The sequence below is a fragment of the Apus apus genome, chromosome 3 (genome assembly GCF_020740795.1).
Source record: "Apus apus isolate bApuApu2 chromosome 3, bApuApu2.pri.cur, whole genome shotgun sequence".
NCBI lineage: Eukaryota > Metazoa > Chordata > Aves > Apodiformes > Apodidae > Apus > Apus apus.
In genome coordinates this window covers 71,097,054-71,114,167 of record NC_067284.1, presented here as the reverse complement: position 1 = coordinate 71,114,167, position 17,114 = coordinate 71,097,054, and positions in this window count along the sequence as shown.

The following is a 17,114-nucleotide window of genomic DNA, read 5'->3' as shown; positions in this document are numbered from 1 at the left end:
AAATTGCCTCAGCTGTTTACCAGGGGCTCTGGGAGCTCAGCTGGCCGTAGTTTTTACCATAATGTATAGCAGGAGTCCCCAGTGAGTGTCTTGAAGCCTGGAAGAGCTGGTAACCTACCAGGTGAAGGTAGTTGTCTTGCTTATCTCTGCCCTAAAACAAGAGACTATTGGTTCTAGGTGGGATGCTCCCCTTGGGTCAAGCTGTTTCCTAGGCTAAGATTTGGTATCTAAGCAAGGGCATGTGTATTGAGAAAACAAAGGAAAGCCTCTATGAGGCGAAGTTCTTGATCTTCTGATAGGAGCCATGAAGGGAGAAGGATTTGGTTGGGTTTCTTTGCTTCTTTTTGTTAAACAGCATTTTATAATGTGGAGTGTTTTCAGCTTTCAACTCTGAAAACTGACTGGAAAGAGCAATTGGTCAAGCGGTGTGGAATTAATAGAGATCAAGCAGGTAGTGTTGTACAGATGGTGAAGGCAAATGCTAAGTGTCTCAGGAAGGCTTCCTTGAAATTACAGGAAATGTACTTTCTGTAACTCCAGAACTAGTAGTAGAAAAAGAGAGGGGGGTGGAGATTAGCCAGTTAGGACTACAATAACATAGAAAAAAGCAAAACTTAATATTTCATGGTTGTGCCGTCCTTTGCTTGCATAATGCTATCATCTTGTAAGTTAGAAACCACAGTGTGTAAATAGCTTTGTTGCCTTGGCTGCATGGAGAAAAGCAAAAGAAGTTGTAAATACTATTGTATGCAACTTCCCCTTCCCCTTGTACTGCATCCAACATAAAAGAAATAATTCACTAAAGCATTTGATATCCCACAGCCTCTTGGTATAGTTAGCTTTTTGGTCCATCATTTTATTATTTTGGACACTTCCCAGAGACTAAAATGTTCCAACAGAACCTAGTCTCATGGAATTTGTTCAGCATTCTCTGAATGAGCCCAGTTACATCCAGGTGGAAATGCTTGTACTTCTAAATGACTTGCTGAGACACAGCAGTCCTGATGAGCTTTGGGTGAAAGGAAGGTCAGGTTCCCAGTAGGTAGTAGAGCCTATGACTACTGCTTCCCATGGCTTTCCACCACTCCTCAGTGGTTTTCTTCCAACTCAGTGCACAGCCTGCAAGTAGCCTTGGGTCCCACGCCCTAAAGGTGTCCCATGCTGGCTGGTTTCCTCCATTCATGTGTGCCCGTGTGCTCTGTTCCTGCATATTGTTTTTGTCTTGCCAACTCTGACACAGGCAATAACTGTATCTTCATGTGGGTGTTCAGCAACTTCAGTGGTCTTTTCTAATCCATCATAAAATACACTGAACTGTGGCCTTCATGTTTCCAAATACATGGTCTCCAAAGGACCTTGTAAATCCCTCTGCATTACAGCACATTTTTAGCTGGCTAATGACTGTAGTATAGCCATAGAGTAGATGCCTTGTGTCTCTGTTATGTATATTGTGCTTTAGTTAGAAATGATCTTCTGGTGTCTGAAAGGGCCAAGGCAGGAGCATGTGTTTTTCCCTTTACTTGACTGAAGCTATGCACAAGTGCACCAACACTTATTTGCTGTATTTCTTTGCATGTGTTCACTGAACTTTCTCACAACAGACTTTGGTTTGTTTGCTAAAAAGTGGAGTGCAGTTGCTGCAGTTTGTAGGGTTATGTGCCTGGGCTCTCATTTAAATTTTATCAACTTCCTCAATTTGTTATTCTGAGTGTTAACCTTGCATTTTGTCTATATATTCCCTCATGGAAAACATGTAGCCTGGCATTAGTCACAGGAACACCAGATTTCTGTAGAGGGCAAGCAGCAACCCCATTCCAAGTTGTGCAAAGCTGTTTATTGATCTTGTGATTGTAGAAATGAAAGAGCTGTCTATGTTTTAGCTGGGCTGGTGTGTGGTATGTGTGGCAGTATACATTTACACATGCATATGTGTTTTATGCATTTATAGCTGATATATTTAAATATAGGTGTTTATCTAATGTGTATTTGTAATAGATAGGTATTTAATAATAGCAACTTAGGGATCATGCCATCCATTTGGCTTCAATGTGGGCAAACACCTTGGTCTGTCATGAGGTGCAAGATACTGGTAGAGGGTAGAATTTCTTGTGTAAGGATAGATTGAGAGGCTGCTGGTGACACTGTATACGAATACTTACACAAATCAGTGACTTGTCATTACCTGAGCCATCATGTTTGATAGAAAAAGCAATGATTTCACTCATGCTGTGTGATGATCTTTTATCAGGCTGTGTATGTTGCTGATGGGTAACGTGACATTTATGACAGGTTGGTGAATGTGACAGTTGTGGCTGCACCCTCTTTAAAGTCATTATCAATACAACAAGTGTTGTTCAACATCTGACCATTATATTCTATTACATAACTTTACATTCTGGCAGCAGAATTCCAAGCAGATGCTGATGCACTGTTAGAGGGGACCTTGTATTATTAAAGGGTACCTTGTATTATTTGTGAAGAAGTTGGAAAGAGGTTCTGAAGTTACAAGGGAAACTTTCCATGACTGAAAAGTGTTACAGTGTGCACTTGCCTTGTATCTCCTGGATCTTCATATATAGTTGGATGTATATTAATAATCTCGGAGCTGCCAGGCATCTGCTTCGTCTCCACACCATTATATCTATTTGTCCAGAGTGGCAGCTTTGTCATTCTTGAGCTTATTTATTGCTAGGCTAGTTCAACTTAGGCATACTGTGCTCCAGATTTTCTGATCTCCTTATTACTTGACCTGGGGTGTTAGGCTTTGCTTGGTATTGCACAGCTCTTCAGGAATCAGTTTTCTGTCTTGCTGTTCTGGCTTGTGTGGGCATGCTTCCAGGGCTTCAGTCCTGATTTTCTTCTTTCCCCTTTCAGTGTGGGAAACTGAGAACTACTTTGGATCAATAGGAAGGCTTTCTCGGGAAGAAGGCTGCTTCATATGTCTGTGTTAGGCGATAGAGTTTTTGCAGCAAGGGTTTTTTCTCTTAGACACCAGGGAGGCCGTGTTCCTATTTTCTCACTGACCTCTATTGAAATAAATGGAAATGCTTGGGTGTAGGCTTAAGTGTAGGTGTATTTGTATTTGGACAAGCTGTGATGGTTAATGTGGTTAATATTCAATCACTCTTGTGTCATTATTGAGATGAGGTGACCACGTAGTGCCCCCTTATATGGCAGTTCCTAGATGGATGTGATGAATCCAGTGTCTGCTGGTGGAGTTACAATATTCCCCTGTTGGTCTGAAGTGCTATACTGAAAACAAGGTTAATTTAAGAAGACATTATGCTATTTCCCCTTTTTCCCTCCCTTCCATCAACCCATAATGACTCATTCGTGGCACCTGAGGATGGTTAGCATCTTTTATGTACATAACACTTGGTGGTTGTAATTGGTGTGTGGTTTGTCAATGATTATTTACTTGGGTATGGAAGGACTTACAGATATTATTATTGATGCCAGTTCTAATAAGAGGTTATTCAGCTGGCAAGGAGTTTTTGAGAGTAGTCCTTTAAGAGGATATATAGTTTTAGGAACCAACAAGAGACCATCATGCCTGCCTCTTCCTTGCAGCTATTGGGAGCCTGCTGTAAGAGGGAGCCCAGTTCTCTGATTCAATCACATCTGCAACCAGTGTGCCAGCATCTTCATTTGGGCTGGATGACTTGTCCTCTGGGCTCTTGAAGATGTAAATTGGGCTTTAGCATAGAGGAGGTGCATCTCTGCATTAGAAGTGCACCAGAAGTTGACTTTGGTCTGTACTTCTGAGGGATGTTGCCTGAGACACTGGCCGTGTTAGAAGTAGACATTGTCTTTAATAGCAGTGGATGTCATTAAAAATGAGAGTGGAAAAAACCAGCAGCTCATGTTTTTGTTTGCTGCCTCAATAATTCTAATGCCAGTTCTGGTGAGAATCTCTGCTTTCTCAGAATTTGTAGTGTCTAGTGGAGGGGACAGTGGTCTTAAAACCTGGGTGCCCTGAGTCTAGGCTGCTGAATTTTTAATCTTGTTGTGATCTTGCACAGACTTGCCCTTCCTTGTTTTTATTTCCCTTCAGTGCAGATGGCCCAAGGCATACCTGCTTCGCAAAGCATTTTGAAAACTACAGAGAAAAGGATACCTCTAGCATGGTAAATCACTCTTGCATATTTGACATATTTGCTTGTACAGTTCTTAAAGGTGTGCACCTCCAGCACGTTTCCAGGCAGGAGTAGCCAAATGCTGTTACTCGGGACTGTACCACAGCTCTGAGAGAGAGAGAGAGAAAAGGTGTGTGGCATAGTTTTGGGAGGGGAAGCCTTCTTTAAAGCTGCAGTGGCTGCACTCAAATGGCAAGGAGGTAGAAAATCCTGCTAAACACTTGTTTTTTTAATTATTTGTTTCACCCATCATTTTTAAACTAATCTACATTGATGTGTTCCTTAGGGACATGGTTTAGTGGTGGACTTGACAGTGCTGGGTTAACAGTTGGACTTGATGATAATCTTAAAGGTCTTTTCCAACCAGAACAATTCTATATACACTCACTAGTGCAGAAAGTAAGCCCAGTCTACAAAGCCTTGGTAAGAGGCTTTCAAACCTCTGGGGACTCTAAGGCAGGGATCAAACTGTCTCTTGCACATTTGGGATGCAAAACCCTTTTGATTGCGTCTGAAACGAAAGTGACTTGTTGAGTCGTTGACTTTTATTACCACTCTGTTTAGTGACTGTAGATCTTTGCTTCCCATTGACCTTGTGTTCCAGACACTAAGCCTTCGTAATGTTGACGATCTATTAATCTTAATATTTATCCTCAAAATACATAAAAAGGAATTATGACCTTGGCATAAGAAATGAAAATAAATAGGTAATGGAAGCTATTATTTATTTTTTCAACATTTGCATTCTGTGTAAGACTTCACAAAGTGTTTTTCTAACATTAATTCATTTCTTCTAACACTCTGATACCCCACTGATTTGTTCTTAAAATACTCCTTTCCGCACAGCAAGCTTAGTGCTTCACAGACCACCCAGAACAATTGTACTTAAACTGCAAGCCACATACAGTGATTGGGCCTTTTTAAAGTTTTAAATAATATTGTGTTTTCCTTGACTTTTTAAAAATTAAAGCTTATGTTTTATATGTGAGATTTTAGAGGATTAAGAAAGGGAGTGGCTGTTCTTCTCCTATTTGCTAAACCCACCGGGGGGTATTTAGCCTGATCTCATTTGAGCTCATGTTTGTCTGACAGAGCTTACTCTAATGTCAGAGGTATAAACTGTACCTATGCAAATAATAGATGTATTTGCTCATGCTAAGGGATTGATTAGTATGTGTCCATCAGTGGCTGTCAGTACACATTCTCTGTCTAGCTAGGCTTTTCCCATCTGTGGGTTGTTTCTGCAGCAGAATTCTGCTCTTTCTTTAAATTCACTAAGAGTCCCTCCAGCTTTGGTTTCAAGAGTGTAAATTCAGTTTTAAAGTATGCCATACTGGAATAAGTTGCCATGCTTGCAGCTCAAGGAAGTAGAGGCGAGGTACAATAGGCAGTGAAATGGCAGTCAGACCAAACCAAACCTGGGGTAAGAACCCACCATGCTGGTGCCCTCCTGCTCAGCAGCCACGTGTCCCTGGCACAGCTCTTCTACCTGCACTTGGCCAGAGATACAGGAGCTCTTGGGATGCTCAGGGAACATTCACTAGGAGAAACAACACACTTGCCCATGTCATTTTGGCAACAGCTACTCAGTGCAGTGGTGGCATGTTCACCATCCCCTGGTAAAGAATTAAAAGGCAAACCCAATGAACTAGAACAGCCCTCAGGGAGTTATATGATGTGATGCACAGCCCTGCCCCCGAGGGGATGCAGCAGCGAGTATGTGTGGGGAGAAGGCTGCTTAAACTGACACTGAAAAAACTATCTGCAAAACTGCACGTTGGCTCCTCACACAGCACTTTTGCTGTCTTTTAGCTAGGGTTACGTAATTGTGCAGAACTTCCTAATTTGTCACTAGAGAGGAATTTCCATCTCAGAATATTTAGTAGATGTGTAAATACAAGAGATCTACATTCTTGAGGATGTTTTGCTGACAAAGTACACCTACGTGGATTTTCTTTTAAATTGCACTCTCAATGGAGAATTCTTCTGGCCTTTTGGGGATGCATTCTGTATTATACTTTGAGATGGATAGAATGCTAAAGTATATTTCAAATTTTCTGCCATTTCTTGCTCTCTTGACAATAGTTTAGTCGTTTAGTGAACTCAGAAGAAGCAATAATTAGACTTGCCTCCTATAAGCCAATCTACAGTAAATATTGCTTCGCAGCCAACACATGACAAAACAAAAATAGTGTTTTCAAAGGAGAAAATTGTACTGCAAAGGATCCTCTAATGACTTGGGGCAATGGCTTTACCCTGGAAGAGGGCAGACTTAGGTTAAACATTAGGAATAAATTCTTCAATAGGAGGGTGGTGAGACAGTGGCACAGGTTGCCTGGAGAAGTTGTGGATGCCCTCTACTTTGAAGTGTTGAAGACCAGGTTGGATGGGGCTTTGAGCAACCTATTCTAGGGGGAGGTGTCCATCCTTCTGCAGGGGTTTTGGAACTAACTGATACTTTAAGATGATCTTTAAGGTCCCTTCCAGCTCAAACCATTCTATAATTTTATGTCTTGGGTCTCAAGACCTGAAGAGTGTTGTCTGCTACAACAGAGCCCCCCTTACCTGTAAGGTGGTGTTAAAAGCAGCTTCACAAGTTATTGTGGGAACTTGTGTTCTGTAGGATTTCTTAAGTTTATCTTGCCAAATATATGACACACCAGTGAAAAACTACTAACAGTGGGCACAAAAAGAATAATCTTAGCAGTTGCCTGTCAAACCGTCTTGGATCTCCACAGAGGCAGCTGGGAGATTGCAGCAGATGAAGAAGACACTGAGCATGTTCTCAGTGAAGGAGTTTTGGAGGTGCTGAACAGGAGACAAGGACCAAGTCGAAAGTGCATCTGGGTTGCAAAGAGGGAAGGGAAAGTCTGTTCTTGGTTGTTAGATAAAAGACACTCAAACACTGAAAAGGGGGAGGTGCTGGTCTTGTTTTCCACTCTGTTTTAGTGGTTATGTTGGTGATGTGTGCACAGATCAGTTATAAAAGTGACTGCTGGAGCATGTGTTGGGAAGCTTGAGGTCTGCTCGTGTTGGCAGCACTGGAGCTCAAGTTATCCTCTAGTCCCATCTGTCCTAGGGAGCCTTTTGCTACAAAAAGGCTAAATCAGAGGCATCACTGAGTCAGTGGTGATGATGCAAGCAGCTGGCTCAGGTAACTTGTGCCCTGTCACACAACATGGAGCACGACACTCTCCATAGACTGCTTAGGAGGCCTCAGAGTTTCCTGCTGCCTTTCCAGGCAACTGCATCTTCTGTGGTGCAGGTTATGAGCCACCACAGAGCTAAGTCAAATACTGGGCCCCCCAGTTGGGCCTAATCCTTCTATACAGGCCACAGATATTTCCAATATCAGTGTGCCTTGGGCTACTGTGCTCCTTCTAGGCAGCTTCTTGAGCCTGGTTCCCGGAATGGCTTTTGTAAATTACACTGGAAAAACAGCATGAAGCCTTCAAAGCCAGCTGGGGAAGAAACTTTCTCAGCAGAGCTCAGATACCAGTAAAGCAGGTTGCAGCTTGGTTGTCATTTGCACTGAGTGTCTCTCACTGTGGGGAAAATTAGAAGAAACTATTATTTTGAATTCTCTCATTAAGTGATGATTGATAAGAGCTGTTCATCACAGGGAAACTAACCCAGGAGTCAACAGGTGCATCTTCTGCATTCTGCAGCCAGTCATGGTAAAAAATGAGAGAAAACACAACAGGTTATTCTGATGTGACATGCAGTACCTGGGAACAACAACTGACAAGTCCCAATTTGTGTCCAGCTGCTTAAAAACTACCACCCAGTTCAGTATTATCCTTCTGCCCTCGGGGGAGCTTGTCCTGTGAGAAGAGTTATTGATGGCCGATTTCAGCATTCCTCAGGGCTGTGCTCATGGTGAAATACCTGCCCCAAGTCCTGATGTCAAAGTAAATGATCTCTGCATCATGAATAAGAAATACTTTTATTTAATGTATTCCCTTTGTCTATCATCTCAATTCTTATATAAATCACTCCTTTTTTTAAGCTTTCTGCATGGAAATATCACAAGTTTGAGCTACAAGTCTTAGCAGAGGTGATGCTACAGTGTTTTCAAGTTCCATTACACGACGGACTGCATTATGTGTTTTTGTGCTCTTAGTAGTTACCAATTTAAATCTGATTAATAATCCATGTTTCATACAACCTTCCTGATTAAACTACAGTTTCCTCGCACTCCCAAGAGCTTTTCAAAAGGGATCTTACTCATTCTCAGGTTTCTTCTGGATTGTGGGGGGCTGATAACAGAGGTCATGGTAGGGGTTGTATGGCCGGTGGGTGTGTTCAGGCTGGCATAAGTGATGTGCCCTGATGTGCTGCCAGCTCGCTGCAGACCTCTGTCTTGAGATCCCAGAGTGGACAGGCATGAGGCTGGGGTGAACTGTCCTGGCATCTGTCTTTGCATTTCAGTGGACTTGCTGCCTAAGACCACATTGCTTGGCACGTGCTATACAGCCAAAACTTAGATATCACATGTGGAATAATGCAGCTTCATAAATGGAGACATTTCATGCCATTTATCTATCCTAGGGTAAGCACAGCTCAACCTAGTAGAGCTGGTTTACAGCTGCTGCTCCAGAGAGGCTGGGTCTCCTGCAGCTCTCATGGCATACCTAGCAATCCTTAGCAAATGTCCCAGCATTGGGGCAGCCCAGATGAATGTGAATGCCTGTGTTTGGGCGTTTTTTGTAGATAATGTGTGGTACGTACAGCAGCCTGGTAGAAGACAGGCTAAGAGCCCCTGATGATGACTATATAAATATGTATTTTAAAAAGGAGGTATCAACAGGCTTCTCTGCTTCTTGGCACATCTGTGCTCATTAACACTGTATTAGCTTCCTTTCTGCTCTGCCTCTCCCTTTCCTTTTATCTCTGACATATCAATCTAGAAACAAGGGTTGGTGGACATGTCCTTCTTCCAGAAAGGCATTTCTTTTCTCAAAAATAGGTGCATCGGTTAGTTCAGTTCTCACTCTCTTCCCAGGAGAAGAGATGTACCTTTTCTATTCCCCCTCTGTGCACGTTGTTTACATGAATGAGTATCAGTGAATTGTGACTGGAAGTATTAACCTCTGTAACCCAGAAAAGAAAACAGTATTGCCAGCTACGTGCTTAGAGTTGCATCATTATTAATCACCTGTAACTATTACCATCTGAAAAGCCATTCTTCTGTAGTTGTTTATGGCTGATTTGTGTTAGTGTATAAACACAAATAAGAGATAATCCCGTCTACCTAAATAAACAAGCTACACAAAGCCTGCAAGAAAGCAAAACTGTGAAATACTTCAGCATATACAAACTCTTAATCTTTCTGGTTTTCACCTCCATTTCTGTAAAATGGAGTAATGGGTTATCTTCTGAATTCAATTTAGATTGTGACCCCACCAAAACAAAGATTAGCTTCTAATTGTTTGGGGTGGGTTTTTTTTTGTTCTTTTGTGCTTCTACAGTGTTGATCATCAGATGCCCTGATTTCCATCAGGAGTTGGGAGTACCACTGCACAAAAAGTGTGTTGGGAGGAGTGAATATTTCGAGTGCAAGGAAAATTATGAGAGACAGAATGGCATAGATTCATGTGATACTAATTGCCACCTCTCATTGCCTCATTTGCTCTACATACGCAGATATGTCCCTCTGCCTTCAACTGTGCTTATGCAAAAAGCATGAAATGGAAGTTAGAAATGCCATTCCTACTACAGCAAAATTCAAGGCTTTTGTAATGAAGTAGGAGTTCCTGAGCTTGATTATTAAGTTATAGGATAACTAAGAAAAGAAGAACCTTTTTGGACTTTTCTGCTGTTGTGGTTGTTTGTTTTTGAAGTATATTAAAAGCACTGATCTATAGACCAAATCGTTGTGCCTGGTACATTCTGTATTTTAATAGAGGCCTTTTTACAGGACTAGGTGACTCTAAGATTTTTTTTTTTTCAAATAACAAAAACAACTGGGTGCATGAATCTCCACTGGAATTTTTCTCAAAATAAAGCTAATCCTATTCCCTTCCCCACTGCAGTTGATTCTGCATTGAGATATGTAGTGCATTTTAGGTGTTCAGCTGATGTCTATGCACAAGTGGAATTTGTAATGAAAACTTTGGTAAGCATCTTTCACAAATGTTTGAAAAATAAGGGACTTGTAAGTAATAAAAATGTGTGGTAGCCTTGGCAAGATGGTATTCAAACAGTATGTACTATTTTGTGAAGTGTGAATTTGATGTGTCATCAGTCAGTGAGGAAGAATGCACTGATCATAGACATGGGTGCTTGCAGAAGGGAAGACTGGGTTAAAGATGCAGCTTAGGGCACAAGATGGGGAAGCAGCTATAGCCCTAGGTCCCCCTGTGCTCCCTGTAGCACTTCTCGGGGCATCTCTGCCTGCAGGACAGGGCTACTGGGAGCACGGAGGAATCTATTCCTTTTCTTCAGCCAGTCTCAGCTGTGACTTCTTTGCTTTGGATGTTTAGTGCCTCATGCATGTAAATATCAGAAAGAACTTCTTTACTGTGAGAGTGACAGAGCACTGAACAGGCTGCCCAGAGAGGTTGTGGAGTCTCCTTCACTGGAGACACTCAAAACCCACCCGAACATGTTCCTGTGTGATGTGCTCTAGGTGATCTTGCTCTGGCAGAGGGGTTGGACTAGATGATCTTTCGAGGTCCCTTCCAACCCCTAGGATTCTATCCTCTGTCTCCTTGGCACACAGAGTCTAGCAGAGAAGGACAAATAGTTGAACAATGTAATATTCCCTCATGTAAAGCTCCCTGATGGGAGATTTGCCACTGCAAGATTGGATCCCACTAATGGAAAAGACTTACTAGGGGGAAGGACTAGATCAATGCACTAATGTTCCCTATGCTATATTTAAGTGCATGTATTTTGCGGAATTTTAAAAACTAAACTTCTACACCACATGTTTCTGAAGGCCCTATGAATAATTGGAGCTATTCATTTACTGCAGTGGTGTAAAGTGCCTGTTGTTCAGAACAGGGCAGTGGCTTTCCTGTCTCATCTTCAGCAATGGTGATGAGAGAATAATTGTGGTGGCAGCAGGCGAAGGTACTTATTTTTGCAGGGATGACTGGCTAGGCTGTGGGGGTAAACTGAGCTTTGCTTATTCCTTCCCCACCTGGGTTCCTGGGCTGACTTGAGTTTTAATTTCTTTTGCTGGTTTAAATTTGTAATAAAGATGTGGATTAATTTCACATGCCTGGTGATCGTTAAAGGGCAGCTGCTCTTTGCCGTTTCCCTTTAGCAGATAAATGTGTCTTTGTTATTTTTGCATTTGTTTTCCCCTGTTGGTTTTGTATCTATCGGTTTTTCTAATTAAAACAACAACAGATGAATGAATGCTATTTCTGAAAAGCAAAAGCCCACTGCCCCCAGTACAGACAGTCAGTGTCATTTTGGTGACAGGATGCTTTGCTTTTAAGAAAATCTGGCATTTGAGCTTTTCCTTGTCTTTTGAGAGGAGCCAAATGCATAATTCACTTGGTCTCTGTGTGCTACTTTTGAATTCTGCTGTGGCTCCATTTGCAAGAGAATGGTGGGAAGAATGTACAGTGCCTACTTCTTTCTTGAGCTTGTGACACAAAGAAGGGGTGTTGGTTTGATTAACTATAGGCTACTGAAGAGACAGATGAAAAGTAGCAAAAATGTAAATGAACTCACCCAGCTACTGTTATTGTTTGCCATCGTGTATAATGGCCCATGACACTGAAAACACAATTTCTTGAAAACTGGTATTGTGTGAGCTTTCATCAGAGTGTTCTGAAGGCACACTTAGGATTTTGGAGGTGCATCTTCCGGAAGAGAGAAATCCTTGAGAATACAATGAATGTGATGGCTGTTTTTGAGATGATACCGGTGGCAGCACTTTGGGTGTTAAATGGTGTGGCACACCTGCAGTGGATGCCTGTGCATGCAATTTTGCAGGAGCAGGTTTTGAAACCTGAGCTGTTGGGCGTGATCTTACCATGGATTAGTGTTAAAAGCCTTGTTTTTCTTGCCTGAGACTCTTTCCCTTACAGCTGTAAGGCTCTTCCTAGTATAAACAGCTATCCCTGAATGCTATCTGTTGTCTGACTTAAAGAAGGTTTGAGCTGCTTTTCTCCAATTCCTGGCCTGATAGAGGTTGGAGGATGGTGGAGGTTTATGGCAGAACTACCAGGATAAGGTGAAAACATCTCTTCTTGCTCAGGCATGTTAACATGGCTGTTGGAGCGAGTATCACCAGGATCCAAACTCTTGGGAAGGTGTTTTGTAAAGAGGGAGAAATGGGTGAGGTATCCACAGTCTGAAGAGTCTAGGATTCCTCAGGAGGGAAGACTAGAAAAATACATTTCTTTGTGTCCTGCCAAGGGTGAAGTGATACAGAGATTGCCGAGTTGGGACCTGTGTGAAGTATGCAAAAAAAAAAAAAAAAAAGCCCAGGGCAGGTGAGAAATACATAAAATATCTGGATTTCTGGGTTTAATTTGCAGTGAATTTTTCTTTAAAAAAGAGCTACAGAGCTTTTTTTCCCCTCTCCCTAACTATGTTAATTCTCTAATATTACTAGGGATGGTATACTCACACTTTTCTCTCTCATACATTTTCCGAGTTCTTTGCAAATATTAAATTGTTTGGGGTTTTTTTTTCCCCTACTGATCCAACATCAAAAAAAATCAGTTTACTTCTCTTAGCATAGATTTGACCATAAATACTTCCTTGTAGTATAGTGATGGCACGCAATATTGTGTGATACTAAAAATTACCTTAGGTACAAGAAATAGTTGACTGTAGTGGGTAAATGTAAAACAGTGCAGAAAACTGAAGATGTATTGGTAAGGATATGAAAATCCCAAAAAAGCTCTCTTTGACAGGTGATACACACTGAGGCAGTATCATTAACAAAGTCTTTGTTTCTGGAAGCAGCTTTTGACTGGAAAGGTAACATCTGTGTGCATTGTAAAAACCTGGTGTGGGTAGAGGGACACCTTCTGCCCAGATATCTTGGTGGGATCTCTCATGTACACAAGGCTTTTGTAAGAGATAAGCAATGCAAAACCTTGCCTTGGCACACAGGCATATCTCAGCCTCAGCTAATTCACGACCTACCCAATTTGATTTTGTCTGCTCAAGCTGTGGCACCACTTGTGCCATGAAGACTATTAAATTTGAGAGTGTCTAAGCACAAACACCAGACAAGTGGTGAAACTCGGGATTTGCACTAGTGTGCAGGAGATGAGACACTAGAACTGGTTGCTCAGGGAAGTTGTGGATGCCCACAACCCTGGGAGCATTCAAGGCCAGGTTGGATGGGGCTTGGAGCAACCTGTTCTGGCAGGAGGTGTCTCTGCTCGTGCAGGGGGGTTGGAACTAGATGATCTTTAAGGTCCTTTCAACGCAAACCATTCTGTGATGAAAATGGGCAGCCATCGGTTGCTGAGAGGTGTGCAGCTGGTGTGACTTGAGCTGTGGCATTACTTTGCTGATGGAATGAGATACGAGTAGGGAAACTGCACCGTGTAAAGCTGGAGGAGTCCTGGCAGGGCCAGGGTCTGTAGCACCTCTGCAAAGCCCACAGAGCTAAACATCCCCCTTACGGCATTGGTTTGCTCTGTTTTGTGTCTGCTTCAGCACCTGAGCTGCACCCACTGCCAGCAATAGTCCCAGCCTCTCCCTGCCCCGAACACATCCCCAGTGTGTGCTGGCACAGATACACCTGGAAACCAGCTTGGGAAACTGATCCAAATGAAACCAGCTCAGCAAATACAGCCCAAATACTTAGCTTTTGCTGAGATTAGCTTCCCAATTCTGTTTTGCTGTGTGGCCTCTTGGTTGTTTGTCCTGGTCTCAACGAGGGGTGAGCAGTCGGACAGGGTCAGACCATGCATTCAGGATCAATATGGCCTTATACTGCCTTTGAGGTACTCACAAAACTAGACTTCAGATTTGCTAAAATGTGGTTTCCTGTTTTTTAGTGAAGTGTTCACTTTCTTCTTTGGTATTCAGGGAAGAGTGCTAGTGATCTTAGATTAGCCAGCAACATTCATCGCAGCACTAAGCCACAGGTTTATTAAACATCAATAGTTGCCCAAAATCAGTTAAAAAGTCAACAAGCTAAACCACACAGAATTACATTAAAATAAATTGTTTTACATTTAAAAATGTGGTTTATTTATTGTTGGCAGACCGAGCAGCAAGATAAGGTGGTGTGGAGCACTGCCTTGGTGAAACAGTAATTTTAGTGTCTAGAGGACTTTGACTATATGCATCAATATACAAAGCCCTGGTATATTAGTGGTGGAACTCTTCCAGTTGTCACTCATCACTTGCCCTCTTATTTCACGTTTTTTGGTTTTTTTTTGGGGGGGGGGGCGGGGGCAGGGAAAAGCAACAACAACCCCCCCCCAAAAAAAAAAAAATCCAAAAACCCAAAAAAACCTGGGCAGTGAACCTAGAATGTGTTAGATCAATGCAGACACCATGAAAAATAACCAGGACATGCCTTTGTGGCTTTTTGTGTAGCCATGGCTTTTGCTGAAACTAACAGATGCAAAAGCGAACTGCCAGATACCCAGTGCCTGTGCCAATGCTGACAAACCTGCCAGATGCCTGGCAGCTGGTCTTGCCCCAACTCCAGTGGCTCTCTTGTGCACAGATTGCCTTTTGAACAACAAAAAATGTTTCCCTGAGCTATCTCATGAGAGCATCTTTCCATAAATACAGTAAATATATATATTTTTAAACATCAATAATCTACTGAGTTCATGCTAGGAGGAAGGAGGTTGCTGTAGCCTTGATAATCTTTATTCAGTACAAGTCAAGCTTTTCAGGGTGTAGCTGAGTTGCAAAAATTGGATGGTCTGCAGTTCAGACTGTAAATGGTCATTCTGTCCCCTACAGCAAAAGTTGTTATAGGTAAGCCAACTGGGCAGGTTTGAGAGAAAAAGCTATTTGGATTTTTATAAACAAAGCTTTTGCTGTTCCAGGCTATGATGTTGAAAGGAAATAAATGTTTTTCAACCAAATGTGGTTTTATCTGACCAGAATAAACAGTTGTGACAGATTATTGATGCTAAGTTTATTAACAGTGTTCTCTAGCTTTGACATTCTGGGAAAAATTACCTGAGATAGCCAGAAAAAGTTAAAATCACCTACATTTTTTTGCATTTACTTCCTATTTAAGCTTCAGTTAGATGTATGACAATTTAAACAGATGACCTTGAATATACTGTGCAATAATTTATATTATTATTATTATTATTTTGTACAAATACAGTTGAGGCTAGGATAAAATATTCCCTGAGAGGACTATATGACATGATCCGACAAGGAACAGGATCTCTAAATCAACCATTAACTTGATGCTGACATCTTAACAACTCAATGTGGCAATTTTTGTTAATAATTTTCAGGAAATAAGATTTCTTTCTGTTCAGATTGCAGGGCAGGTGGATTGACTTACAGATTGTAGTGTGTGAGCTTCAGTTCTGTTTTGGTTTTTTTAAGTCCAGAATTCATTTTGTCCATCGTTACGTTAATGAGACTCTGTTCTCCAAATGATGCTCCAAGATTTCCCTGAAGGTTGGAAATCACCACAGTTTGCATCTGCAATTCTTTTATGGGGCGTTTGGCAGTTGGGGAGCGGTGGGGGTAAGGATGCATGTTTTTTGCTGTGTATTATGCCACAAACCCTCCTGAATCCATCACTTCCTTCTGTGGGCTTACCATCAGCATGCTCCCAAGATGAGATCAGACAGCTTTATTTCCAGTCTGAAGTATTTTATCACCTTACATCTTTCTTCCTTATAAATTTTTCCAAATGTGAACACCAATGCTATGACTGAATTCTTGTGGCCAAACCCACAAGACTAGTTTGGTGTTCCTACAAATGTACAAAGGGCTCATCATAAAGGTCATAAACCTACAGACTTGTGTAGGTTGGGTGCAGATCATGAGTAGGTGCATCAGTTTTAGCACAGCAGCAATGCTGTAAGGTAATTTGCAGGGAGAAAATAGAAAATAAACACACCTTCCCATTTGCAGCTTCAAGTGTGAATTGTGTTCTGCTTAATCTGCTACAGACCTCTTTCTTTTTTCCTCACTTACTTTCAACTTTGCACTTAGCCAGACTAAATTATGCCAATGCTCCTAGTGCTTTTGAAGCACGTTTACTTGCTTTACGAGGTATGGAGAGGAATGCTTTGAAAAATCAGTTGTTATTATTATATGAGCCTCTTTTAGGTAAAGGTAACTGTAATACTCTAGTTTCTCTGTGTTTGAAATATTCTATCAAAACCACCATTTGCTCTTTAACCCAAGTTAGCAAACATGCTGAAAATGAAAGAGCTCATTCAGGGCCTTGGCCCTGCCAAGCTGTGGCCATGTGTTTCCCAGGACCTTGTTTACAAATGAGTTCCACCTTCCCAGACTTGTAAGTGATTCAAGAATATGAAATTTTCAGAAAGGATAAAAAGAATCACTTATTTGCTTGCCCTATGAAGAACTGTTTAGCAAGATCACTGTGAGGTGTTTTGCATGCTGAATGAAGACTGAAAAGGAGCTTATTTACCCCTAAAGTGAAGTATGTTGCAAAACTGGAAAATACATAACTGCCTTGGAGTCAAAGGCCTTGGCAAATCCACTCACTTGCTTAAGAAAAGGTACAAAGCAGGATTTGGTCTTGAGTGGCCCAGTTCCTCATGCCTATCCCAATGTATACAGTAATTATCTTAGCATAAAAGACTTTTTTTTTTTTAACTTCATCTTCTGAACTGCCAATCCTGTTCCTTTTTTGAATACCTTTAAGCGAAACATGGGGAAGAAGTCAGAGAAGACGTAAGTGAAGCTAGTATTTGAGTGATATGAAATTATCTGTTGTTTGTTCTGTTGCATATTAGGGTGTACAGAGGTGTACAGTGTGTACCTTGATATATGGTTGTACTCATTGATACTATGACAAGGCTGAGAAGA